Source organism: Mesocricetus auratus, unplaced genomic scaffold, assembly GCF_017639785.1.
Source record: "Mesocricetus auratus isolate SY011 unplaced genomic scaffold, BCM_Maur_2.0 Super-Scaffold_100003, whole genome shotgun sequence".
Taxonomy (NCBI): domain Eukaryota; kingdom Metazoa; phylum Chordata; class Mammalia; order Rodentia; family Cricetidae; genus Mesocricetus; species Mesocricetus auratus.
The window spans coordinates 42,062,827-42,089,532 of record NW_024429188.1 but is presented as its reverse complement, the minus strand read 5'-3'; the positions used below and the strand labels follow the sequence as shown (position 1 = coordinate 42,089,532).

General features: G+C 39.3%; 1 pseudogene; it reads left to right on the top strand.

The window, feature by feature from the left end:
* The first annotated feature begins 6,228 nt into the window (after positions 1 to 6,228).
* LOC101831881 lies at positions 6,229 to 26,083 on the top strand (annotated as a pseudogene).
* Positions 26,084 to 26,706: the final 623 nt, after the last annotated feature.

The following is a 26,706-nucleotide window of genomic DNA, read 5'->3' as shown; positions in this document are numbered from 1 at the left end:
AGACTTCAGGCATCCTCTCCACTATTGCTAGGAGTCTTAGCTGAGGTCATCCTTGTGGATTCCTGGGAGTTTTCCTGACACCAGGTTTCTACCTAACCCAGAAATGTCCCTGCATCAAGATACCACTTTCATTTCTCTCCTCTTCTGTCCTGTCCCCAACCCATCCAACCTGATCCCTCATATTCCCACCACTAACACCCACTCCCAGTTTACCCAGGAGATTGGGTCTATTTCCCCTGGAAATCCATGTGTCCTTCTTGGGGTCCTCCTTGGTACCTAGCGTCTCTAGGACTGTGGATTGTAGCCTGGTTAGATGACTCAGAGATTAAGAGCACTGGCTGCTCTCTTCTGGATGTCCTGAGTTCAATTCCCAGCAACCACATGGTGGTTCACAAACATCTATAATGAGATCTGTTGCCCTCTTTGACATGGAAGCACACACTGTATACAGAAATAGGTTTTTGTTCAGAGTAGTTTAGGGCTGCTTCACTGTTTAGAAGTTCTTAGCCTGGGAAAATGTTCTATAAAATTGAGATCCTTTTCTTTTTTATTTTTAACTTTGAGAGTTGCAAAGAGAGACCAGCAGGAAAAGTTTGATGGCATTTGGCTTTCCTTCTCTCTAGATCTACACACTGGTCAAGTTGACCTTTTTCCAACCTTTCATTTGGTTTCCTTGGTCCTGACACAGGTTGGTCCATTCACTTTGAGTCAATGTGAACAGTCAGATAAGACCATGTATTTTTATCTTAGACCATTCATTCTTCATGAGGAACCGCCTTTTACTTAGAAAACAAGATTAACTTCCTTCTAATCAGAAATCTGTGTAGGCTCAAAGATAGAAGTCTGTCATTTGTGAGAAAATAGTTTCCCCTGCAAAATCAGCCTTTATAAAGGCCTAAGAAGTAAAATCCAGGGAGATGTTTCTAGTGAGATAAAGTGTTCAGGTTCAATGAATTAAGATGGAAACCAGGAAACCATCAGGTCTCTGATGGGACATTCTGAAGGCAAAATTAACGTTCAGACCACCAGCCATTTGAGACATGAATGTTACTATTTTGGCCTTTTGCTGCATTTCACTTCTGCAACCTTCCTGTGTCACCTGTCACAACTGTAGTCAGACTTTCTCCCAGAAGTTAAATTTAGCCCAAGGCTGCACTGATAAAACATTTATTAATCATCTGATGAAGAGCAATTGCTTTGGAGGAGTTGGGGCTTGTGAGTCCTGAGATTCAGTATTCAATTTATTCCCTTTGACCCTGTTCTAGGCAAAACATTCTCTATAGCTGATAAAAATCCAACTGTACAGAACACACAGTCTCGTCACTATAACAAAGGTGATAAACATTTTATAGTACGACTACATTTGTTATCTCAGTGTGTCCTAATATACTATAAATAAATAATATAAATAAAATCATTTCTATTTAATAGAGGCACAAAGACTTTATTTAACATAGCTATTTCTAAAATCAGAATTGGAAACTAGTGCCTCAAGTACTGAACCTGTAGGGTGGTGTTATTTTGTTTTGCTTTTTACAGCATCCACTTAGAATACCTTCGTATCTTTGATTTAAAATTTCTGTTTGTTCTCATATAAAAATTCACCAACTTTAAGTGAGGAATCTGAGACATTTTGATAAATTTATATAGTCATGTAATGGCTAACACAGTTCTGATAGAGAACATAGTCATTCAGCATGCCCCTTTATCCGGTCTTCTTCACATAATCATGGGCAAGCAATATTCTTCTGTCTATCTTTATACCTGTTAATTTTTTTAATTTGCAAAATTATTGTGTTGTACAGAGTTTTATTTTGAGTATTGCCTACTTGGTGTTCTCTATGCTTTTGTGCCTTGATATACATGCCTTTGTCTTTTTTTTTTTTTTAATCATTTTTTATTTTAATTTTAAATAGCTTGTTTCACATGTCAATCCCAGTTCCCTCTCCCTCCCCTCCTCCCGCACTCCCCTTCCACCCTCCCTCCCACCCTATTGCCAAATCCCTCCACATAGGGGATGTCTAAAGTCTATCATTTCACTCTTGGTAGGGTCAAGGCACTCCCCTAAGAGTCCAGGCTGAGAGAGCATCTCTCTTTGTGCCATAGGCACATGAAGACAGATTGTATACCAGGGATAGACACTGATCCACAGCTCAGAGCCCCATAGGTTGCCCAGGCCTTCTCACTGACACTCACATTTGGGGGTCCAGATCAGTCCCATTCTGGCCTCCCCACTGTCGGTCTGGGGTCCAAGAGCACTCCCCTGTTCAGATCAGCTGTCTCTGCTGGTTTTGCCAGCCCATTCCTTGCCAATTTGCTCATCACTCCTCTCTCTCTGTCACTGGGTTCCTTGGGTTCAGTTCAGTGCTTAGTTGGGTGTTTGCCTCTGCTTCCATCAGTCCCAGGATGAAGGCTCCCGGATAGTTATAGACATCAAGTTCATTATCAGGAATGGGCATTCGAGGTGGTCCTTCCACTATTGCTTAGCTTGCCAATTGATGTTATACCTTTAGATCACTCGAGGTCACTCTGGTGCCTGATCTGTCTTCGATCCTATGATTCCCTCTTCCCCCTATTTTACCCCCACCCCCTCAACTTCCTGTTCCCCCATGACCAACTCCCTTCCTCTTTACCCCCTCTACTCTTATAATGGGGAAATTTTCTTCTATGATTTCTTTAAAAATATTTTCTGTACTTTTGACCTGGTTTTCTTCTCCTTCCTCTATACATATTATTTGTAGGTTTTGCCTTTTCATGGGTCCCAAATCTCCTGAATATTTTTTGCCTGGATACTTTTTTATTTAACATTTTCTTTGACTGAGAAAATTTTTTCTGCCTTGTTTTCAAGACCTGAAATTGTCCCTTTCATGTGTTTGAATCTGTTCATTGATGAGGCTTACCTTAGGATTCATTTGACATTAAGAGTTTGTCATTTCCAGTTTTATTTCAGCTTTGGTTTTCTTAAGTGGCTCTATTTCTGTGTATTGAACTGTTTGCATTACTTGATTCAAGTGTCTGTGTTTCACTGCATTCATTAAGGCATAAATTCATATCCTCTTTGATGTACATTTCTTGGGCTTCTTTAGAACAGAGTTTATTTTTATAATGATTTTTTCCTTTTATTGAAATAGAATTGTATTGCTATTTTGCCCATCTGTATATCTGCACCACATATACATAGTACACCCAGAGGTCATAGAAGGCATCAGATACCCAGGAAATGGAGTTATGAATGGCTGCATAATAGTGCCATATGAGTGCTGGCAATTGAACCATGATCCCCCTCAAAGAGTGAACAGTGCTTATAAATGTTGGGTCATCTCTTCAACCTCTTTAATGTGGAATTTCTAAAGTGAAAATGACGAAGTCATTTCTCTCCAGTATAAACTGTCTGATGTCAAAGATTGGAGGAACAAATACTTGGTCCCAATCTTCATATTTCTCCCTTTTGTTTTCATTATTATTTTATTTTTCTAGGTTGAATAAGAAAATATTCTTATGAAAGATTTTCCTACTATGTTACATTTGCTGAATTCTTCAGTATAAGTTCTTGATGTTTTATAAGATTTACTTATTCATTAAAGGCTTTCATAAGTTTCTTTTGTTCATGATGTTTCTCTCTAGACTGGATCCTGCTGTGGTTTGTAATTCGAGAATGCTGAGTAACTGATTTTTCAAATTCTGTACATTTATAAGGGTTCTATCCAATTTGAATTTTCTGGTATCATCTAAGATTTTAGTAGAAGGCACAGTATTTGCCACATCCATTGCATTTGTAAGCTTTCTTTCCAGTATGGACTTTGAAATGTTCTTTAAGTTGTGACAACTAATGGAGACCTATCATATTCTGTACTTTTGTAGATTTTCTTTCCTCCATGAACTTTTTAATGTCCTAAGGTTAAAGCACTTATTAAATGATTTGTCACATTCCTTACATTTGTAAGGTTTCTCTCCAGCATGAATTTTTGGACGGTTTATAAGCACCGAGCACTTGGAAAAGATTTGTCACAATCATTGCATTTGCTTTCTCTTATGAATTTCCCAATGTGTTCTGAGACTCGAGCAACTGGTAAATGGTTTGTCACATCCCTTACATTTATAAGGTTTCACTTATAGTATTTATTCTGTAATGGATTTAAGGTGTTCCAACTAATAAAAGGACTTACCACATTCTTTGCATTTCCACGTTTCTCTCCACCATAAATTCTTTGATGTTTCTGGTGGCTTGAGCTGTTTCTGAAGCATTTTCCATGTTTCCTACATGTTGTGACTTCTCTCCACTATGTATTCAGTGTTACACAAATTTGTGGGTAGATCCAAAATATGTATTACTTTCCTCAGATTTGCACTGTTTTATGTGGATTCTCTGATTTTGATTAATGTTGGAACACAAATTTGAATATTTGTTACAGTCTTTATATTTCCTGGGTTCTTTTGCAGTATGCATGCTTTTATATTTATTGCGGTTTGATGATTCAAATGAGGCATTCCTGTGGCTACCACATCTGTATTTGTTGCAGTTTTCTGCAGTATTACTTGTGTTATAAAACGTACAACTGCAAGTTTCATGAAACAGTTTGTTGAGTTCATTATATTTGTAATACTTACCTTCGCTATTGACATAGTGATGGACAAAATGCTTTGAGTATTGAGCCAATAATTTCCCTGTTTAATCATGCAAGCAGTGGTTCTACAGACCAGACTGCTGTAATTCCCCAACATCACTTTGATACACAAAGCCCTATAATCAGAGTCCAGTTGTTCTCACTCCTCCAGGGAAACATCTATAGCCACATCCCTGAACATAAACAGACCCTAGCACACATTTAACAAAGAAGTAGGCATTTCTCCCAGTTGCTCTTCTGTGAGTTTGTACCACAGAAATGATCAGATGTCTTCTTGCCCTGGTACCTCTCCCTTCATCTTCCAGGGTTTGTTGTTTTGCTTCACAGGTGAACGAGTCTGGCCTTTCACTGCGAGACAGTAATTAAATTGCTGTAATTCTTCAATATTCAGTCTCCCTAAAAAGCCCTCTTAGCAGGGTCTAGGCTTTTTGTATTGTTTTTCAAAATATAATCTGCATAATCCAACAAAAGCTATCTTCATGCTGGGGAGACTGAGTACCTATCAGTCTGGTTGCCTCTGAAGAAGACTCCCAGAGAGGAGATGGTTTGCAGTCCACATTGGAAGGATTAAAACGCTGGCCTCAGATGTCAGCAAAGAATGGCAACAGCAGCGGCAGCAGCAACAATAAGATAATTGCATTTGCAACCAGGAAGCAATGATAAGCAGACCAAAAACCAAAACTTGTCCCTCATAGCTACATACATCTGGGACACTGCCAAAAGATGCCTCTCACATTTCAGATAAGTCTTCCTACTTCAATTAAAACTCTTCAAAACCATGTGCAGATGTTAATCTAATCTAGAAAAGCCCTCACAGTTATGTCGAGAGTATTGTCTCATCAGTAGTTCTAGATCATGCCAAGTTTACAGTCAATAGTGAGCATAACATAAACCATGTATACAATGCAATGATGCCTAATGATTCCAATTTTTCTTTCCTTATTTCTTTCCCTTTTTTGCTCTATATGACTGGCCTGTATTTATTCTTTGAAACTGATAGCCCAAGCCTACTTCAACTGTCTTTGAAGTATAAGAATTCAGGTTTTCTTCTTGCTCAGCATTATCTGAGGAAAGCATTAACTGCATGAACAGAGAAAAGGAATTACCAACCTTCCCTCCTGGCAACATCAGGAAATGGGGAAGAGTAGAGCATGCAGTATCACAAACATAACCTCTTACTCTTGTAGGAAAATACTCATGCAAGGGAAAATCTTATGTGAGTATAATTGAACATAGTATATTGGTTCATGTTTTATATTCCCTTGTAGCTTAGAATATAATAATGTAATCAGTAGTTTTTGCATTTAAGGGGTCTCTGGTCTACACTGATTTCTCTGAAGAAAACAGGAAGAGCCTCAGAATAAGAGCACCTGTGAGCATATTACCTCAATCTATGAATCAATGAATGCCATATGGATGTGTCGTATCCTTTGTATACAAATTCTTTAATGACTTTTATTGAATATTTGGGAATCTCATATCATGCACCCTGATAATGCTCACCTCTCAGTCTTCTGGTATCCACCCCCTCCCCCATGACCTCCCCACCAAATAAAAAAAAAGACAAAAGTCCATTCTGTGTTGTCCATATATTCACTGGAGCATGGTCAAATTCCTAGTGGCCAGCCCCCTAAGGGACTATGAGTCTTTCTCCACCTGTATCCATACCGGAAGTCATCAACTGAGGAAAGTCCATGCAGTGCCTGGTGAAGGGCTGGCCTGGCTTTTCGACACCCAAGCCACCACCAATACTGCCCTGCCACTGCTCGTAAGGGGCAGAGCCAGCTCTCGTACAAGGGCCAGCTCTCCTGCACTCATGCCACCACCTGTGCCTATTCTATCACCATGCTCTGGGCCAGCAAGGTGCAGGCCAGCTCTCCACACCCACGGACACTAACATGGCTTCAAGCAGCTTGGGCTTTGGTGCTAACACTGCCCATAGGCATCAACACAACCCTTGGCAGTATTAGAATCACTGACACACTCATGACCCTCAGCAGCCTTGTCATGGCTTCAGGTGCTTACATAGGCCACTCGCCTATGCCTCCCCACCACCAGGCAGCAAAGCTTGAGAACATCACCAAGGCATGAGACAGCAACATACACTACCTATGTCCATATGGATCTCAGGCTTCTTTGCAACCTGGGGCATGAACCACAGACACCAGCACGGCCTCTGGTAGCATCTCAGGTCACGGTGGTCCTTTGAAGAGGTACAATCCAGAAAGTGAACTTTTCCTCATCTCGGGCCTCAATTATTGCCCAGAGCCAGGGGATCTGGTGGCTTGGGGTCAGGTGTGGAGACTGACTCCGCATCTGCATGAGCTCCAGGTATACATGAGCTCTTATGTACAATATACCACTGACCCTGCTGAGCAATGATAGCATGTCAACCTCAGTCTTCTCTCTCACCTGTCACCTCAATCACTTCTCTAGTTTCACCTGCTCCATAGTACACACACCACTCTGTTTTTCTATCTCTCCCACATGTACATCACATATTTGTGAGGATGGGGCAGCACTTGGGTTGTATATGTTTTCTGGTGAGTTTGTTTTCAAAACATAGTTTGTGTCAGTGAACTATAATTTACATTTGTTGCTTTCCATTTTCTTGATCTTGCTCATACTTTCATGTCAATATTTACAGATGTATCACATTCTTTTTAAAAATCTGTACAAAGTTCTGTATTATAGATACATTGTATTTTCTCCAGATTTAGTTGGTGGCTATTTACATTTTTCAGTAATTTGCCATTCAAAAATAACAGTAGTTCAGATAATACCAAAAATTTGGAAGAAAACAGTGAAAATCTTACTTAACATTTTCTTTGGAAACAATTTCTTGAATATGACACCAAGAACAAATGTAATAAGGTATGAGGAAATCAAAGGCTTTTGTACACTGAATAACATAGAGAATAAGTCAATATTTTCAAATAGTATATCTAATAAGGTATTATTATTTACAGTATAAAAATGTCTAAAACTCAAAAGCTATAAAAACCCCTACTAAAATAGGCTGAAATGGGCAAAGAATTGAAGACTCAAATGCTGAAAGCTTCTGGAAAGATCTTGAGTATCATTGCAGAAATGCAAGTAAAATCTCAACTGAGATACTGTATAATAGCCTTAGCAAGGGTATTATTAAAAGCTAGACAATCTTAATACTACTGGGTATGTAGAGAAATTGGGCCTATATTGCACTGTTGATAAAAATACAAAATGATCTAGTCAATAGTGAAAACAAGTTTGGGAATGGGTTTGTATACCCAGAAATCAGAGGTGGTAGCATGTTTGTAATCCAAGCACCCCTACAAGATTCTTGCAATCACAACAGCAAATAAGAAAAGTACTGGTCTTTAAGGTAGAAGGAGAGGATTGAAAATTGAAGCTGTCCTCTGATCTCCATTTGTATGAACACACTCACACACACAAAAGTGCGCACCCATACATATCATGCACACACAAAATGATCCCATATGAAGTTCCTGAATAATACTACATTTTTATCATTAGGCAAATACACCAAAATTTCAAGTACGGAAATGTGAACGCTTATATATGTCTATTAAGAAATCACAAGATAGAAATAACCTAGGTATTCATCAAATGATGACTGCATGAAAGAATGTAGTGTATAAACATACAATGAAATATTATTCAGTTGTAAATGGAATGGAATTCTAATACCAGCTACAACATAGATGAACTTTGAAAATGTTTTGCTCATGAGAAGAATACCCAAAGGCCTGAAAATATTTTCAACAAAATCACAGAAAAAAATTTCCTCATCTAAAGAAGATGCCTGTAAATGTGCATAAAGCATACAGAACACCAAACATATTAGACCAGAAAAGAAAATTCCCTCACCACATGTTGTGGAATATTAGTTTAAGCTGTGTTACATTTTTTTACGTTGTGTACTATTTAATGATACAAAGATGTGTTGCATTATTTTATGTTACATTTGTTTAACTCTGTGAAGTTGTGTTACTTTGCCTGTCTAAAACAACTGATTGGTTAATAAAGAGCTGAATGGCAGGAGAAGAGTTATAGGAAGGGCTGCCAGGCAGAGAGCATAAATAGGAGAAAGGGCAAAATTGAGGAGAAATCCAGGTTCGAGAGTGATGAGCAAGGAGTGAGAAAAGGAGAGGTGGACAATAGAGGTCAGTCACACAGTCACACAACCAGCCACAGAGTAAGAAGTAAACAAAGATATATAGAATAAGAAAGGCAAAAAGCCCAGAGGCAAAACATAGTTAAAGATAAACAGGATAATTTAAGTTAGAAAAGCTGGCTAGAAACAAGCCAAAATAAACCTGGGCATTCATAAGTAAGAATAAGTCTCCATGTATTTATTTGGGAGCTGGTTCATGGGTCCCCAATGAACAAAATGTAACAAAACAAAACAAAACAACTATAGCTATATAACAATCAATACACTAAACATACAGAAAAAAGAAAAATACAAAAAGCTGATGGGGGAAGTCCTTCTGTGTACATGACTTTTTTATTGTTTAATGAATAAAACACTGTTGATCAATTGGGAAGCAACATAGGTGGGACTAATAGAGAAGGAGGATTCTGGGAAATGTAGTAGTAGAGTCACCATGTGATCCCTGGAAGAGAGGACGCATGAGTCTGGCATCCTCAGTAAGATAAGCCCTTGTGAAAATATGCATATTAGTATTTATGGATTAATATTTAAGACAGAACTATCCAATGAGAAGCCCTGGACATTGGCCGACAGCATTGTAACTAATAGAGTCTCTGTGTGTTTTTTGGGGTCGATGTGATACTGGGACCAGCCTGGCAGCAAGAGTTATCATAACAAAAATGTACATGGGAAAAAGACCAACTAACATGTAAGACAGACCTATGCAAATTACACCTGAATTCTCAATGGATACCCTAAAAAGCCAGAAGAACCTGGACAGATGGCTTGCAGACTCTAAGAGACCACAGATGCCAGTCAAGACTACTATATCCAGTATAACTTTTCATCACCATAGATGGAGAAAGCAATATATTCCATGACAAAGCCAAATTTACACAATATCTATCCACAAATCCAGCCTTGCAGAGGTACTAGAGGGAAGTCTCAAACCTAAGGAAGATACCTACACCCATGAAAATAAGGAAATAAATAATCTAGCAAGATTAAAACCAAAAGAAAGGAAACACACACACCACCACAACCACCATAAACAACAACAAAATTTTAAAAATTAACAATCATTGGTCGTTGATATTTTTCAATATCAAGGGTCTGTATATTCCCTTAATAAAAAGGCTTGGATAAAAACAACAACAAGAAGATCCATCCTTTTGGAAAACAAAACATATGGGAAGCAAAGTGATGCTAAGAAGAAAAATCATAGCACTTAGTGTCTCATAAAGAAATTGGAGACATCTTATACTAACAACCTAACTGCACATCTGAAAGCTCTAGAACAAAAAGAAGTAAGCACATCCAAGAGGAGTAGATGGAAAGAAATAACCTGTGGTCTGAAATCAATAAAATAGAAACAAAGACAACAATACAGAGAACCAACAAAACGAAGGGTTGGTTCTCTGAGAAAATCAACAAGATAGAGAGGCCCTTATCCAAACTAAGTGAAAGACACAGAAAGAATATTCAAATTAACAAAATCATAAATGAAAATGGTGGCACAAAAACAGACATCAATGAAATCCAGAAAATCATAAGGACATGCTTTCAAAACCCATACTCAAACAAATTGGAAAATCTAAAAGAAATGGACAATTTGCTCGATAGGTACCATTAAATCAAGATCAGAGAAACAATGTAAATAGGCCTATAACTCCTATGGATAGAAGCAGTTATTAAAAGTCTCCCAAACAAAACTCAGTGCCAGATGGTTTTAGCAAAGAATTCTACCATACTTTCAAACAAGAGTTAATGCCAATACTCTTCAAATTATTCCACAAAATGGAAGCAGAAATAGCATTGCCCAAGGCATTTTGTGCAGCTACAGTTACCCTGAAATGCAACTACATAAAGACTCAAAAAAGACAGAGAATTACAGACCAATTTCCCTTATGAACATGCAAAAATACTCAATAAAATACGTGTAAACTAAATCAAAGAACACATCAAGAAAATCATTCCCCATCATCAAGTAGGCTTCATTCCAGAGATGAAATGATAGTTCCATATATGAAAATCAGTTAGTGTAATCCACCATACAAACAAACTGAAAGAAAAAAGCACCTAATTATCTCATTAGTTGCTGGAAAAGGCTTTGACAAAAATCAAACACCCCTTCATGATAAACGTCTTGGAGAGATCACGTATAGTAGGGACATGCGTAAACATAATGAAGGCAATTTACAGCAAACCTATAGCCAACATAAAATTAAATGAAGAGAAAGTAGTCATTCTAAAATCAGGAACAAAACAAGACTGTCCACTCTCTTCATATCGATCCAATATAGTAATTGAAGTTTTAGCTAGAGCAATAAGAAAACAAAAGGAGATCAAAGGGATACAAATGGGAAAAGAAGAAATCAAAATATCCCTATTTGCAAATGATATAATAGTACACATAAGTGACTCCAAAAATTCTACCAAGAAATTCCAACAGCTGATAAACAACATTAAGTCAAGTGGCTGGATGCAAGACTGGCTAAAAAAATGGAGCACTATTGTATACAAATGATAAATGGGCTGAGAAGAAATCAGGGATGTAATACCCTTCACAATATACTTAAATAATCTAAAATATATTGGGAAACCCTAACCAATCAAGTTAAAGACTTGTATGATAAAACTTCATGACTTTGGCATGGCTCTGCTTCAGCCAAGGGCTGTGTTTATGTCAGTTACCATGATGTTGTCCATGGTCCATGCTGTAGCTGAGGACCCAGTTGATGCCCTTGGTCTGTATTACCGTCTAAGACAATGGGAATGTCAGTGGTCTGTGCTGTGACCTGGAGCCATGTTGAAATCCAAGATTCCTGATGTGACTAGAGGACATGTGGATGTTTGTGGTCTGAGTTCTTGCTAGAGACTATGTTGATTTCTGAGTTGAATGTTATCGCAGAAAGTCATGTGTATGTTAGTGATATGTGCTGCTACCTGAAGCTATGTTGACATCTGTGGCTGAGCTGCTGCCAAAAGCCATGTTGACATGTGTGTCCTGGGCTTCAGCCTGAAACGATGTTGATGTCTGTGGTCCATTGCCACCAGGGACCATGTTTGTGTCCATTGCCCTTCCGTAGCAGAGGGCCATGTTGCTGTCTATGACCCAAGTTACTACCAAAGACCATAGGGATGTCTGTGGTATGTGCTGCCTCCTGAAGCTATGTTGGTGTTCGTGCCCCGTGGTATAGCCAGAAACCCTGTGGAAATCCATGATCTGTGCTTCCACTGATTATGAAGAACAAGGGAGCTTCTTTTTTAGTGGAATCAATGAATACTTACTCATAGACATCATCCTGATGTGACATGACATCCTGCAGGCAGACATGGTGTTGGAGAAGTAGTTGAGAGTCCTATGCCTTGACTTGAAGGCAACAGGAAGTGGTCGATCTCATTGGGATGTGGCTTGAGCATATACGAGACCTCAAAGCCTATCTCCACAGTGACACACTTCCTCCATTAAAGTCATATCTGCTCCAAAAAAAAGCCACATCTAATAATTCTACTCCCCAGTGAGCTTATGAGAGGCAATTACATTCAAACTAGCAAACCAACCCAGCCACAAATCCCTCAACCAATAATCTGTCCTTCCTGAAAGATGTACTGGGACAATGGTGGCACAGAACATGTGTGAGTAGCCAATTAATATTTGGTTTAACTTGAGACCTATACCACAATAGAGAGCCCATGCCCTACACTGCCTGGGTGGGCAGAAACTGAAGACTGGATAGTCGAGAAACTTAGGGTAGAACCAAACACAACTGGAAAAATAGATGAAATAATTCCTAATGATATTATGCTGTACTCATAGGTCTGTAGTTTGTTCAGTTGTCACCAGAAAGCCTTCCTCTGGCAGCAGATGGAAGTGGTGTAAAACCCACAGGCAGACATTATGTAGACAGAGGAATACTAAATTGGAGGTCTTTATTGTGTCTCTCCTTTCAGAGATCTGGGAACCCCATGGAAGATATGAAAGAAACATTGTAGGAGTCAGAGGAGATGGAGGATAGCAGGAGTACGTGGCCCACCAAATCCACTAAGCAGGGCTCATATGGGCCCACAGAGACTATAGCAGTAAGCATAGGGCCTACAAGGGTCTGCACTAGATCCTCTGCATATATATTATGGCTGTTAATTTGATGTTTTTGTAGGAGTCCTAACAGTGGGTGTGGGTTTATCTCTGACTCTTTTGCCTGCTCTTGAGACTCTTTTCATCCTATTAGGTTGCCTTGTGCCTTGATATGAGGGCTTTTGCCTTGTCTTATTGTATCTTATTTTGTCCTGTTTGTCTGTTGTCTCTTAGAGGCCTGCTTTTTTCTGAAGAGGAAAAAGATAGGGAGTGAATCTAGAGGAGAGTGGAGAGGGTGGCACTAGGAGATATTGAAGGATGGAAATTGTGGTTAGGATGTATTGTATGTGGGAAGAATCTATTTTCAATTTTTAAAAAGTTAATTTTTAAAAAGAATTTGATCTTTGTCATGGAGGTCAGATAAAGCTTTTGTTAAAATTCTAAGAAAAAGAAAAACAAGAAAAATGTTTTGCTCAGTGTAATAACCCAGACATAGTAGAAAATACAGTATACTGTTACACTTATATTACGTATTTTTAAAAGATAAATTTGTATGGATAGAAATGAGAATAGACCTCCCGCAGAGTGTGATAATAAGAAGTTATTAATGAATGGGTACAGCATGTCTGTTTAGGATGATGAAAGTGTTCTGAATTCAGATAATGGTAATGATTAGATAATATCATGAATATAATTATTACTTAAAATGATTAAGGTGGTAAACTTATTTTGTGTATATTTTAACACAATGGAAAAGACAAGTGCTTCAATAAAAATCCACATTCATTTTTGCAGCTGACACAATAGATTTATAGGCACATGATTGACATAGAAGAATAATCACAATGGGGATTGGAGTAAGCTTGGGAATGATTATGAGTGAGACTAAGGCTGATTTTTTTTTGGTTTTTCGAGACAGGGTTTCTCTGTATTGTTTTGGAGGCTATCCTGGAACTCACTCATTAGACCAGGCTGGCCTCGAACTCACAGAGATCCTCCTGCCTCTGCCTCCCGAGTGCTGGGATTAAAGGCGTGCGCCACCAACGCCCGGCTAGGCTGATTTTTTTGACATGTTGAGTTTGAAGTGGTCATATCATATCTGTGTGAAAAGTATGTACTCACTCATATATGAATTTTAGACATGAATCATGGGAGTGCCTGTCTACAATCCCACTGCCAGAGAGGCAGAGAAACAGGAAGGACCCTAACAGAGATATACATGGTACCCAAGAGAAGGTGGAATGAGGCAAGATCTCCAGAGCAGATTGGGAGCACAAGGTGGGGAAGGGGAAAGGGAGCCAGGAAAAAGAGAGGGAGACAAGAGGAAGGGAGAGGAGGACATGGGGGAGCAGGAAAGTCGAGTTGGGGGAAGAATAGAGGAGAGCAGGATGAAAGATACCATAATAGAAGGAGCCATTCTAGGTCTGAGGGGAGATCTGGCACTAATGAGAACTCCAGAGATGTACAAGGATGACACCAACTGGCAAACTAAGCAGTAGTGGAGAGACTACTTTCAATGCCCCTCCCTAATAATGATTTTGATGACTATCTTACATACCATCCTAGAACCTCCATCCAGTGACAGACGGAATCAGAGGCAGACACCCACAGCTAAACACTGAACTGAACTTCTGGAACCCAGTGACAGAGAGGGAGGAGTGATGAGCAATGGGGTCAAGACTGGACTGGTGAATCCCAGAGAAACAGCTGACCTGAACAAGGGGGAGATCTTGGACCCCAGCCTGATGGCTGAGAGGCCAGCATGGGACTGATCCAGACCCACTGAATGTGGATGTCAGTGAGGAGACAGGCAATCTATGGGGTGTGGGGGTAGTAGATCAATATTTATCCCTAGCACACAAATGGACTTTGGGGGCCCATCTCACAATGAGGGATGCTTCCTCAATTTGGCCCTCCCCAGAACAAAATGACAGACTCTAGAGATTCTCCCAGGGAGGGTAAGGAGTGGGGATTGGGTGGGGGACTGGAGGGGCGGGGGGGGAGTGGTCATGGAGGGAGGGAGAGGGAGCTGGGACTGATATGGGAAGCAAGCTTGTTTCTAATTTAAATATACAATAAAAATGTGTAAAAAAGGAAAAATTAATAATATTCTTGTAAAAAAAGAGTCTCAGGAGGCTCCAACAGTTTGATTCTAGATCTTTGGGGAAAGAGTAGAATATAAAAGTAGAACCTTGAGGGCCTACCACATCCAGATGCTTGAGAAACATAAAAATGTAAGTTTCAATAACATTAACATTGCCCAAGCAGAATATAAAGCCTTAGAACCCAGAAATTGAAAGCAGCAGTACATACAGACTGGAAAGTATTGGTCAGAGTAACAGGAATAAAATCAGAGCAGAGTAGTACCACAGATGCCACAGAAGAGGAAGTTTACAGAGTACAAAGTACCTACTAACATAAGAGTTTAGAAAAACCAAGTCTGAATAACAGCAGTTTACTTTGGCTAGTATGCGAGTTTACTAATCTTAGGAATTAGTAAGTCACAGTGTGACTTTGTGGTCTTTGTGAATGAGCAGCCCTGTTTCAAAATCTAGCCCCTGGTACTTATGAACTGTTTGCCAGTGGCTAAGACACTGAACTTCTTTGAGCCTTGGTTTTCTTTCAGTCTAATGAGGATAGCGCTATCTTCTGTCTGGGCTGTCTTAGGAGTTGCAGGAAGCAATGCACTAACAAACAACTAGCGTAGTGCTCGATACACTGAGGCTGAGTCGATCGCTCTTCCTTTGTCCCCGCATAGTCCTCTACAATGGAATAAATTCACTGTCTATCCGACTGTTGGACCTTCTGGACAATGTTTTAACTCAGGAATAGACTTTTTCCTACCTTTTTTGGTTTTTTTCGAGACAGGGTTTCTCTGTATTGTTTTGGAGGCTGTCCTGGAACTCATCGGTAGACCAGGCTTGGTCTCGGACTCACAGAGATCCACCTGCCTCTGCCTCCCGAGTGCTGGGATTAAAGGCGTGCACCACCACTGCCCGGCAGGAATAGACTTTTTAAAGACCAATTCTTGCTAATTTCTTAGGTACACAGAGCCAAAGGACAAGTGCTTGCCTTTTAGAAATGTAAAGTCCCTATGAGAACGCAATGGGAAGCAGCCCACTTTTAATCATGGACAAACTATGGAACAGAGCATTCCATAGCAGAGGACAGGAGAAATTGGAGGGCTATTCACTGACCCCAAATTGTGTTTTATTTTAATTAGCCAACACCTGTACTGAGATGAACATTAGAGGTGTTAATTACCTGAGTTTTTAAAAGTAATATATAATTTGAAATTATTCAGGTTAAACTAATTTAAACAATTACATCTCACCAGAACAATGCTGGCAAATTAATGTGACAGAAAAACAACTTTATGACAAGCATTCACACACATACACACACACACACACACACACACACACACACACTTTCCTTTATAGAAAAACTACCTAGAGAAAATTAGCCTTTTTATACTCTGTTGTTCAAATTGAAGCAGAATCCCACACTGCTGTCCTGGCGCTAGACAGAAATGCGTTCTCCAGTTCCTAGCCTGGCAACAGCAACTTCATTAGGAAAAATACTGCAGTTTAGGGATGGCCCACAAAAGACTGGGAGTGAGGCTTTAGATATGAAGTGAGACTGGATCCATAGAACTTAATTAGGATTAGGTTCTAATCTCCCTAGGAGACCATTCAGGATGACCTCAGGAGAGGTTGGGTCTCTAGGGTAGAAAGAAATAAAAACTGAATGTACAGATAGGTTTACCAAGAGTAGCCAACTCCATTTTCTAGAAGATCATATCTAAAGGGAATGAATCCCAAAACAAAAATTAATTTCAAAATGTGCAAGTGAGCATTTTTCTGTCTCTGTCTTCATGACAAAAAGTTCCAGACTTTCTAAGCTCCTTTCCGCTTCACTTACCTTTAACTGCCCCCTCAACTTGCCCTAGTTGTCACAGTTTAAGGTGTGCCACGAATATCACAGGTTCTGTTCTACACTTGCTTGTCAAGGCAATAGTTCTGACAGGTGTCAAGTGTAATCCTATTTTGAAGCTAGCAAAAATGGCTTAATGCCAGGTAAGAAATAGACTAGCTAGGGTTCTGGTAATTTTGTCCTTTCCCAAACAAGATGTTTGGCCATCTTTGTTCTTAGGCTCTCATTCCCCCGGCATCAAAGGCCTAATGCTACTTGCACCTTTTGTTTTTCTTTAACCTGTTCTTTCCTTTCTCTTGTTCTTACATTCTTTCAGCCAGTCTTTCTCTGGTCTTTTCCCTCATACTTCCTGGCTCACCCTTTCTCCCCTGCTGGATTTTCCCCCATTTTTTTCTTGCATTATTTCTGTAATCCGTGGGGGTTGTTCTAAATGTTTTTCCAAGTATTTCATTATGTTGTGCTCCCTCTCTACCGCGTCTGTTTGTGGTTAGAGTGGTAGGATTCTGAACAGCCTTTCAAGAGCTGCTCTTCCTGCTTCTGCTAGGCTGCTTTTGCTCCAGTCTGCTGAAAAGTCAGCCCACACACTGGCCTCATGGAAGGGGGAGTAGAGTTGGGATTTATTAAACTGTCAGTTAAAGGGCAGCATGAATCCTCTCATTACATGACCAGAAGATAAATACAGCAGTGAAGACACACATCAGAAAATTATTATGTCTAGAGCATAACACTTCATTTTTATACATGTTATTAAATTAAAATATTCTGACACTGTATAGATCATCTTTAGTCCTCTGCTTTCATTTAAAGCCTTGCCTCGAGAATCCATTGTTATACCATCCTACACTTGTCATCTGTCAGTGGAAGAAGGGCAATTTGGGGAAATGTATGTTGTTTTAATCTGGGGGAGGAAGAATTGGGAGTAAAATGGTAGGTTCTGAATATTATGGGGGTGGTAGGCATGGAGCAGCATATTAAAGCTCCGGAATTTCCAGGGGTCAGGGGTAGACCCGAAAGCAAGTAAGGATTTGAAATCATGCTTTTGCAGCAGTCTTGATCTCTAAGAAATTTCTTGCAGTGGAGCAGATTTGCTTCATTTTTTGAGACTTATATAATATCCTGCATCAAGGTTGCTGGTGCTGCCAGGTGCAAGCAAAACATTTAAAGAATCACTCCTTTTCCATCCCACAAATATCTAGAAAGGCAAACACTTTCTGATCTGAATATTCCCATACTGAAACACATTTCTTACTAATAAGCAGTTATGACCTCCTTTCACTCAATTGCTGGTTATTGAACATGCCTATTATGTGCTGGCTAGTCTTACCTGTGTCTTCATTTCATAGCCAAAAATAACAAATGTTTTAATAACTTGTTCAACATCATATAGCTAGCAAATTATTGAACCAGTGTTCCTTAATTTAGCAGGAATATTAATTTAAGCCAATGAAAATGGGTAAAAGGAGGTGAAAGAAGGAATTAGACTGTTGGGTCTAGGTTCAAAGAAGTGGTACTCAAACCTACTTTGCTTCTCTAACAGGGGTACAAAATACAGTTTCTTCTTGGGCTTTGCTAATAAGAAGTGATTTCTATGGAATGATCAAATAAGTTACTGCTACTAACCAAGTCACAATAATCATTTTTATACTTCCTTTCTGAAGCAGGTTGGGTGTTAACATGCATTTCTTTATGCTAAATGAGCACAGTGTATAGTTGTCAGATCTCATCATCCTGACTGTAAATTCACACTTGACAGTAGTTTACCATGCTCAGTACTCTTCTCAAACTGTCAAAAATATAGCTTTGGTTTTAGAGTGCTATTTATTAAAATTGACAAGGTTAAAACCACTTTGATATTCAAAATTACTAATAAAGTACAGCCTTATAAGACTACATTACAGTTGTCTTGGAAAACGACCAACTTGACATGATTAGAAAATTTAAAAGCCTAATTTGGATCAATGCTATCCAAATACACATATACATACATACATACATACATATTTACTTTAAATAGACCTGTTCTATAATGGGGCGATGATATTACTACCATAGACTAATAAATATAAAGAGGGGTGTCTTGGTTACTTCTTTTGGAGTTGTTATCTGGGGAGGTTCCATAAATACTCAAATAGTACAGGTTATTACCAATATTCTTCCCTCCAGGACATCATATTAAGACTCATTTCTGATGATCCCACACATTTAAGACTGGTATTGACCTGGAAGCTTCATTTGGCAGGGGAAAAAAGTAATCACCAATAATATCTAGCTGTGAACCCTATGAGCTATAGTGGTCACTAACCTGGCAAGACATTCCCACTGGTACAATAGTGGCATGGAAATAACCAACCTTTTTTGAAATTGGATTTAAGTACCACTCTACATACTCTTTCCTTTCTCTCGATCTTGCATTTTTCTGACTAGTCTTTCTCTGCTCTTTTCTTTTATGGCTTTTTTCTGTCCTACTGGATTTTTATCTATTTTTTCTTTTTACCTTTTCTATAATCCATGTCCCACACCCAAAACCTTTATTGGACTAAGAAGCAAGACACGACATGTCATAGAGGAGAAATTACTACTATTATTTTGCTAAGCAAACATAGTATTAAACTGATTCCTAATGACATCATTACACCCATAGATTGATGCATCTATCAGTCTTCATCAGAAAACCTTCCACTTGTAATAGGTTGTGATATCCACAGAGACCCACATCTGGCCAAATCACAGAAAACATGAACTTGAAGAATGATCAGCTCTAAATGTAATATAATGTTATACCCTTCTTCCTAAGGCTTGGTGAATCACTGTGAAAGATAGGGCAGAAAGCATGTAAAACCCAGAAGTAGTGGATGACCACAAGGAAACAGTGTCTTTCAGCAGGGCAGTTATACACGTGAATTCAGTTCACAGTAATTATGACAGCATGCACAAGACCTATGCAACTCCAAGCCAGTTCAAATCTAAGCATGAAGTTGGGCATGAAATCCCACCCCTATCCACAGTGCTGTTGGCAATTATTGCCTGTTAGGAAAGGGAAAATCAATTTTGTTTAAGAGTGTAGCCCCTGATAAGTTCATGCTCCAATGGAGGTCACACATTTGAAAATATCTTGGTAGCACAAATTGATCTTATTGGGGAAAAATAAAGGATTTAAGGATGAATGGATGAGATAGTGGGGTTACGTTCAGGATGACTTTGGAAGGGATGAATATGATCAAAACACATGATATGAAAGTCTCAAAAATCAACAAAAAGTTTAAAAAAATATTTTATAACTGCTTTCTGATTAGAATTAAGGTTTGCTCCACCCATGCCTGGTATAAGAATCTATGTCTTGATGGATCATAGGTCCTACGGGAGAACCTAAAACTATTCTTCTGCTAAATGGACATAGTACTAAACTTCTCATTGAGTTCCTGTCTTTATACCCAGAAAGCCATGCATCTCCAAGCCTTCATGAGGAAAGCTTCATTTTGCAGTAGGTGGCAATTATGACAGAGACCCACAACTGTTCAATATTCAGAATAAGAGACTGTAGAGTGCTCAGCCTTAAATGGGACATCCATATCACACCCTTTTCCCCCAAGGACGGTCAAGAACCGTCATGGAAGAGGAGACACAAAGAGTATAAGAACAAAAAGTTGCAGAGGACTGCTGTGAAACAGGGTTTCCAGACATGACTGGCTCGTTACATTCATGAAGTTCCAGCATCTGGGATTACCGTACAAGATCAAGCCCGTCAAAATTCCAGCTAGGATGAGGGAGGAGTGCATGCCACCCACATTCTTTCTGAGGAGCTATTGTCAGTTGATGGATGCCAGGGGAGAGTGGATTCATTTTCTTCATGGATGCAGATCCTGATAGGCTCCTGAAAATGTAGTGGATGGCCCTATATCCATACACATACCAGAAAGCACTAAGAGGATACGATATGATGAGCTTAAAAACTAAAAAGAGGACATGAAGTTGGAAGGAGGGAGGCCAGGGCACAGCAGGAGCCACAGGGGTGGTAGAGCCAGGGTGAATTTGATCAAAACACATTGTGAAATTCTCAAACAGTGAAGTTTTAAAGTTACAGTTTAAAAAAAGATAGCCTTGATTTCTTTGGAAAAACCAATGCAGAACTCTTTCTCTTTATCCTGTTTTAAAGAGAAAGGGCCAATTCTCATCCAGACACATTGAAGACACAGACAAAAACCCTGAATTTGAAAGCTTAACTTGAGCTCTGGTTGTTTTCTCACCAGTTGATCTTTATTTTTTATTAAAGGAATTTTGTTTGTCCTTTCCTCTTTGTTTCTAGGCAATGAATGGTATGATAAACAAATTAACAGATATGACCGTTATTTCCTTTCAAGGCATGTTCAGAGTTCTTCTATATCTCTTCAGGACATTACTTAGCACACTTTGGAGTTCATACTCTCTTCTAAAACTAAGGTGATTTTTTTTCCGAGACAGGGTTCTCCGTATTGCTTTGGAGCCTGTCCTGGCACCCACTCTGTAGACCAGGCAGGCCTTGAACTCACAGTGATCTGCCTGCCTCTGCCTACCAAGTGCTGGGATTAAAGGTGTGTGCCACCAACGCCTGGCTTAAAACTGAGTTTCTTAAATACAACCGTTATATAGCTTTGTCTCTCTTTCCCTACAGTTCATAACTTAGATACTTTTATCCAGTAGACTTGTTACCTGCCAGCCTTATCCCAGGTGCTGAATTCCAGTTGTCTGGTGTCAGGCGTATTAGGTAAGGATCTCTAGAGAAACGGAGTCAATAGATTGTGTGTATACATGCAGAAATTGGCAATAGGCACATATATACATACCTACACACATACATAGTTGGAAAGATAGATTTACATGATAGGAGCTTGGTAGTTTAAAGTGGCTGCTGGCACATTAAAGAGGTGAAGAACTCGGTGGATGTGGTCAGGTCTAGAATCAGGATGCCTTAGCAGTCCCAATCTTGTGCTGAAGTTCTGTCCTTGCTGATATTGAATTCATATTGGAAGCCCATAAAAAGGGAGAAAGACAAGCAAAAAAAAGAACAACAAAAAGCAGAGTTTGATTTCAACAATAGACACACTCAGGAAGTAAAAGTGAAGACAGTCAGGTACACACTGCTTTTCTTTTGACCTCATTAAGTGTGGGCCACACATCGGAAGACTGGCCACTCTCTGTACAAGTCTTCTCCTTCAGTTAATTCTCCTCGAAAATGCCTTCTCAGACATTCCCTGTGATGTGTTTCCTAGGTTATTGCTACTCAGTCTGATAACTAAGACTAACTATCACATAGAATATTGGTGTGACAGACAAAATGAATATTCTGCTCTGGTGGCATACTGAATTCTTATACCAAGCTTCTGTCTTATCTGTCAAAATGCAAAAATATTTTAAAAAGCCAGTTTCAGGTAATAAACTCCAGAATAGTGAATTGGAGGAAAATACAAGAACTATATAGATCCTGTTGTGCTCAAGATTTTCTGAATGCTATGCATAGATCTTTCTTTTCACGGTAACTTAGTTCCTTCACCAATAATAACCAACACTTATTGATGGCTTCATTTGTGTAAAATAGTACTCATGTTACTATACTGATTCCACCAAATACCAAATGAAGTTATCTCTACATATGACAAGCTTGACACCGACAAAATTTTGCTCAGGGAAATATAGCGAAGAAAGAATTGAGTTAGGATCTAAGTAAAATTCTACAACCAAGCTATTTGACCTGTGTTCTGAGCTGTTTCCTTGAGAAAGGTGAGGCTAAGTGAATCATTTATACCTTCCTCACACATTACTTTTGAGGAAAGTCTGAATTTATAGATGTGGAAAGAGCTACATAAATTCAAAAGCACTATCTAGGTAGAAGCCATATTGTTTCTATTGTTAGCTTTAGCATCAATTTAGACCTTTTCCATCTTGCTTTGCTGCTGTATCTAACCCAATACTTAGAAATACAGTATATTTTTGTGGTTAAGACATGAACTCTGGCCTGCAGAGATGACTCAGCGATTAAGAATGCTTACTACTCTTGGAAATGAAGACACAAGTTTGGTTTCCAGAATCCACATGAATATCCAACACATTATTTTGTCCTCCACAGTCACCTGTGCTCACATTCACACACACACACACACACACACACACACACACAACAACAACAACAACAACAACAACAACAACAACAAAAAACATAAACATGTACAGGTAATTTTTTGAATAAAATATATTTTTAAAACAACAAGAACTCAGAACATGAGGGATCAAGGAAGTTGTGTTGGGGGAAGGACAGAGAGGGAGAGCAAAGAAAGAGATGCTTTGATGGAAGGATCCATTATGGGGTTAATGAGAAACCTGGCATGAGGGAAATCCCCAGGAATCCACAAAGGTGACCCAAACTAAGAATCTAAGCAATAGTGGAGAGGCTACCTTAACTTCACTTCCCCTATAATCAGATTGATGACTACATTAATTACCATCATAGCACCTTCATCCAGAAGCTGATGGAAGCAAAAGCAAAGATTCACAGCTAAGCACAGTGCCGAAATCCTGGAATCCAGTTATGGAGAGGAAGGAGTGATATACTAAACTAGGCTCTCTGAATGTGGGTGACAGTTGGGGGAAGCTTGGGTAATTTATGGGGCCACTGGCAGTGGGACCACTATTTATCCCTAGTGCATGAACTGAGTGTTTGAAGCCCATTCCCTATAGCAGGATAATTTGCTCACCCTAGATACAAGGGGAAGAGCCTTGATCCTGCCCCAAATGATGTGCTAGACTTTGATGATTACCCATGGGGGGGCTCACCCACTCTGAGGAGTGGATGGGGTGGGGTGGGGATATGGTGAGGGGAAAGGGAGGATGAGAAGGACAGAGAACTCTGATTGGTATATAAAATAAGATTATTTTTAAAATTAATAAATTAATTAAAAAACAAGAACTCATGCATACTTGCCCCAGTGCAGATTTCTGTTATACCCCTAAGGCTGTATTCCTCACAAATAAAAAGAACAAAGTGGCTATGCACTTAAAAATATGTCTGGCACAGAAAACTTTGAGAAATCTGTGATTTATGCTAGCCCCAAGGCTCAACCCAGATTAACTTATGTTAGCAAAGAAGATGGTGATTGTTGCAGAATATTTGTTTAATCATGGAAAGATGTGCTACATTTGTTTATGGAGAGATGTGTTTCATTTGTTTAATGATGTGGAGATGTGTTGCTGTTTTTATCTTGCCTGCCTAAGACATCTGATTGGTCTAATAAAGAGCTGAATGGGCAATAGCAAGGGAGGAGGTATAGCAGGAAGGCAGGAATAGTAAGTGGTAGAAGGAATCTAGGCTCAAAAGGGGGACAAAAGAAGATGAGATGACAGGGAGATCCCAGGGGCCAGACAGACAAGCATGGAAGAAGCAGGAAAGTAGGATATACAGAATGAAAGAAAGGCAAAAATCCCTGAGGAAAACATAGATGAATAGAAATGGGTTAAATTAAGTTTAAAAAGCTAATAGGACAGCCAGGCATTGGTGGTTCAAGCCTGTAGTCCCAGCACTCGAGAAGCAGAGGCAGGCGGATTTCTGTGAGTTCAAGGCCAGCCTGGTCTACACAGCAAGTTCCAGGACAGACTCCAAAGCAATACAGAGAAACCCTGTCTCAAAAAACCAATAAAAGAAAAAAAAAACTAGTAGAACAAGCCTAAGCTAAGGCCAAGCATTCATAATTAATAATAAGTCTCCATGTCTTTATTTGGAAGTTGGTTGGCAGCCCAAAGAAAATTCCAATTCCAGGTGATGGTGAAAAGGGAGACAAAGGCTAGGCATGAAAGAGGAGATGTGGTTAGGCATAGGGCTAGAGGCACGACTCTGGGCTGCATATAAAAGCCAAACCCTTTCAGAATCCTCAGGCTAGGAAAGAGTATATTGTCAGCTTAGTCATTTTCACTTTCCTACCTTGGTTTTCTACTTTGAAGTGTCAGTTTTCTGCCTTCTAGAAGATAGGTTTGCGATGAGAATCAAAGGAAGCACTTGTCTATGATTTTTCTGTGATCCTGGAACAGGTCATTAACTTGAAGGAGGTTTATATCCTATATGATGAAGAGGCCTGAATTTTGGGGGCTGGAAGATATAGATTTGAACATCTGCCAGTCATCATTTTTGTGACCTTAAGAAATTCCTTTAACTCTTCTGTTTGTCCTCTTTAGAAGATTGGATGATACTGGTAATTGACATAGATAGGCTGACTGGCAGATTGTAGATATCCAATAAATGCTAACTCTTCATTTCTACCGCAACCTTCTGCTTTCACCTAAAAACTGAAATAGTCAAGTACTAATAGACTGAGAAGCATAAAACTCTTGGGTCATTAGAATTAGAGACACAGTAGAACAGAAAATGTTCTGATTCTTGGATTTGACCAGAATTTAGGATTTAATCTGAACCTTTCCTTAATTAACTTTACCACCATGACTTTCTTTAAGCCTGTATTTTTCTTACCTTGTACTTAGAGATTTGTGTTATTACAAAGTTAGCATGAGGTAGTGCTGCAGGGAGTGCCCACAAGGGAGGACACGCAGCCGCTTCCGTGCTACTCAAGTTGCGAGCCCAGTATGGAGGAGAAACCAAGGTTTATGTTGGTAACCTGGGAACTGGTGCTGGTAAAGGCAAGTTAGAAAGGGCATTCAGTGACTATAGACCCTGAAGCACTGTATGGATTGCCAGAAATCCTCCAGGATTTGATTATGTAGAATTTGAAGATCCTAGAGATGCAGAAGATGCAGTACGAGGATTGGATGGGAAGGTGATTTGTGGTTTTTGAATGAGAGTTGAATTATCGACAGGCATGCCTCGGAGATCTCGTTTTGATAGGCCACCTGCCCGACATCCCTTTGATCCTAATAATAGATGCTATGAGTGTGGTGAAAATGGGCATTATGCTTATGACTGTCATTACTATAACTGTCGAAGAAGCAGGTCACGATCTAGATCACATTCTCAATCTAGGGGAAGGCGATACTCTTCACTCACGAAGCAAGAGCCGGGGAAGGAGGTCAAGGTCAGCATTCCCTCAAAGATCAAGGTCTGTGTCTCTTCGTAGATCAAGATCAGCTTCACTCAGAAGATCTAGGTCTGGTTCTATAAGAGGATTGAGATCGCGTTCCAGGTCAAGATCAAGATCCATGTCTATTTCACAGCCAAGAAGCAACCGATCAAAATCCAGATCCGCATCTCCTAAAAGAAGTCGTTCCCCATCAGGAAGTTCACAAAGAAGTGCAAGTACCGAAAGAATGGACTGAAGTTCTCAAATTCACCCTTTAGGGAAAAGTCTTGTTTACATTATTATAAGGGATTTGTCTGTCTGTAAAGTGTAACCTCGGAAGGGTCATCAACCGTCTAATCAAAATGGATCTGGGTTATTATACTGCTCTGTAAAATTCACAGCACTTAAATGTGCTTTTGTTGAATATATTAACATCTTATGGTCTGAAAATGTGGGTTTTTACTTGGCACTTTTAAATAAAATGTTTCTAACTAGAAAAAAAAGATAGGATGAAGGGATGTCCCTGAAACATGCTTATTCTGGGCACATTGTAATTGTTTGTGATATCAAAACAGTACATAAGCCAGTAATTAAACAAGGTACATGGATAGAAAACAGACCATCAAAGGGACTGCTCATAACAACTAAACATTTTAAGCTCAAGTCTTGCTTTTCAATATTCTTTAAAAGATAAAAATTAGAAGAGGAAAGTGTGGGACTTTTGAAAATGGTCTTCAAATACACAAATGGTTGTTCATTGCCTCCCGAGGCTGCATCAAGGAAAATTGATTGTTTTTAATATTAAGGACTTGAAATAAATATAAAGCAACATTTTTTGGCCAGGTTCTTTTCAAGTAAAGGGTTTTTTTTTGTTTTTTC